The sequence below is a fragment of the Etheostoma spectabile genome, chromosome 13 (genome assembly GCF_008692095.1).
Source record: "Etheostoma spectabile isolate EspeVRDwgs_2016 chromosome 13, UIUC_Espe_1.0, whole genome shotgun sequence".
Lineage (NCBI taxonomy): Eukaryota > Metazoa > Chordata > Actinopteri > Perciformes > Percidae > Etheostoma > Etheostoma spectabile.
Genome location: NC_045745.1, coordinates 26,504,776 through 26,507,239, shown reverse-complemented (window position 1 = coordinate 26,507,239; position 2,464 = coordinate 26,504,776). Strand labels below are relative to the sequence as shown.

The window sequence follows — 2,464 nt, the reverse complement described above, 5'->3', positions numbered from 1 at the left end:
CCCCCCCCCCCCCCCCAATATTGTTTAATAATATTTTTACTTTATATAGTAAATGTATATTTACTGTGAGATATATTCAATTTATGATATGTATATTTTTTCTTGTTGTTCGCAGTTTCCGGTTTAATAAAGACTGACTGATGCTGCATGGTCATCAGTCCACTGTAGGGGATAGCTACCATCAGTCAAATTGTTAAAGCTACTCTTATCAACATTTTTACATTAACAATAGATCAAATGAATGGGTGTAATGTGTGAGGTGTCGCTTGCAGTGACAAACCCAAGGGAATTACCTCGTTTTGCTAACATGTTTGCCTAATCAACTTTATTTTGTGATTATACATCAATAAGCCTCCAAGTGACCAAAACAGTCAATTATTTCAGACTTCACTATCTGCTGTTGGCTTGTAGGTGACTAAAATTCAGTGAGTAGTGCATGCTCAATAACTAACTGTATTTAGGGTTAGGATCTTCTCTCTGGTAGCTAACTGTTAGCCTTCCTGCAATGAGTACTACAAATAATATACCACTATTAAAATCTCAGTTCAGTTTCTCCATAATATAACATAATATCTCTTCACAGGGTCCTGGTGACTGCGGTAGTACAAATGTCCTCGGTGATGTCTGACTTCAAACTTGAAATTAGACAAACGGTAGCAGCTTTCAGAGCTATTCATATCACAAAGGAGAAACAAGCTAAAAATAAATGTTGTGCCACAGCTAATTACAAATCCTGCTAGAAAATCACAATTCCTGACCTGAGACACTACTGACTGCTTCAATAGATGTTACAAAACACAGTCAGTCTGTGCTAAATAAGAAAATTAAACCAATGTAGTGTGATCTATATATAAACGATTGTTCACACGCTGCTGGTACATGTTTATATTTGTTTGACACAATGGAGTTTAGCAATGACAGAAAAGGATAAGGTTCTAATTCAGGTTTTTGTGTAATGCTTGTTTAAAAACGATCACAGATCTCTTCATAAATTTGACTTAAAAAAACAACCTTTTTTTGAATTGATAATAACAGGGATTTGTTTGCATCCACGTTTGCTACAGGGAAAGATATCTGTCGGCACAAATCAATGCAGAATAATAAAAAATAATAATAAAAAGCTGGTGGATTCCTGTTCAACTGAAGTGGATCAATGTAAACTCACTTCAAATCTCTGATAAATCACTGTTATTATTTGTGATAGTTCTATTTTGTATTGTCATGCTACATGCCTTCTGAGAGTTATGCCAAGTATATTAGTGTACTCATGTGTTGATTGAGCAGCTCCCTGTGAGGAATACTGTACTCAGAAGTACTTGTTGTGGAACTCTTTGAAAGTTTCAGACAGAGAAAACTAGTGTACGCTCACATATTGTTCATGAAATCCGTTTTGACTTGTAGAACTCACCAATGTTCTAATAAAATGTACCGTAATGCATTAATCATGTTCTGTACTCCAAAGGCATCCCTAAAACTTAAAATTGAGATTTAGAGGAAGGTGCAAGATTTTTTTTTTCTTAAGAGTTCGGTTCCTGTTGCTTTAACCGGCTGTCAGGAACACACACAGAGTTCTTTTTTTCTTCATTTCCCTTTTGTTCATTTCTCTATGGAAATGCACATCTGGTCTCCGGCCACACACAGCCTGAAAAGTGAATTAAGACGCTTAACTTAATCATCTGCTTTAATCCATTGTTTTTGATCTATTCCAACTCTTTTTACTTTTTGTTCATCGTTCTCTTACTTTCTTCAAGTTTACTCTTGAATAGCCCACGTCCATTTTGTCAATTGTCTATGTTTTTTTCCATTCTGTCTCAAGTGTCAGTAAAAATAAAAAAACAAATACATTTGTTAACTCCTACAGTGTTTGCGGTATGTTTTTCAAGTGGCAGGGTGGGCTGGCGGTTACAGACTGTCCAATAGTGAGAGGGTCCCAGGTTTTATCTCTCTTATAGCCAGTGAACCCATCGCCTACTCCAAAGACGTTGCTCCTGCCTCACCCCTTTGTTGAATCGGTTGTGTAAGCCAGAAAGTGGATCGGATAAGATTCACAATCATGCATCTGAAAGTAGAATGGGCTGCTGTTTATGAGGGACACAATACAGAGAGTGCAACACGCTCACTGAAGGGAGAAGTTACACTTTTCACAAGCCCAGGGACTTCCTGTTGTCCAGTTGCACACAAACAAGACAACGCATCATGCAATAGTTTTCCTATCTTTTCTCTAGTTGACGTTTTTATTAACAAATCCTGGTCAGGTAGTGAGTTCAGTTCCTGACTGCAGATTTCCTGACTCTGACAGCAGCTGAAAGGGTGTCTTGTGCTGACTTCTAGTGGCTGATGTGTGGATTTCTTACAGCAGACGAAAAAACTCATACAGCACATATTTTTTATTGGTTTGCCGTTTGTGTGGGATTGTATGTGTGTGTGTGTGTGTGTGTGTGTGTGTGTGTGTGTGTGTGTGTGT

At 37.6% G+C, this 2,464-nt stretch overlaps 1 long non-coding RNA gene across 1 annotated transcript in view; it reads left to right on the top strand.

Annotated features, from left to right (window-relative positions):
• LOC116700654 (uncharacterized) overlaps positions 1–556 on the top strand; it is a 24,254-nt gene extending 23,698 nt beyond the window's left edge. Inside the window, exon 3 of the long non-coding RNA XR_004334698.1 lies at positions 545–556. This is a non-coding gene — a long non-coding RNA (uncharacterized LOC116700654). The remainder of the gene's footprint in view (positions 1–544) is intronic.
• Positions 557–2,464: the final 1,908 nt, after the last annotated feature.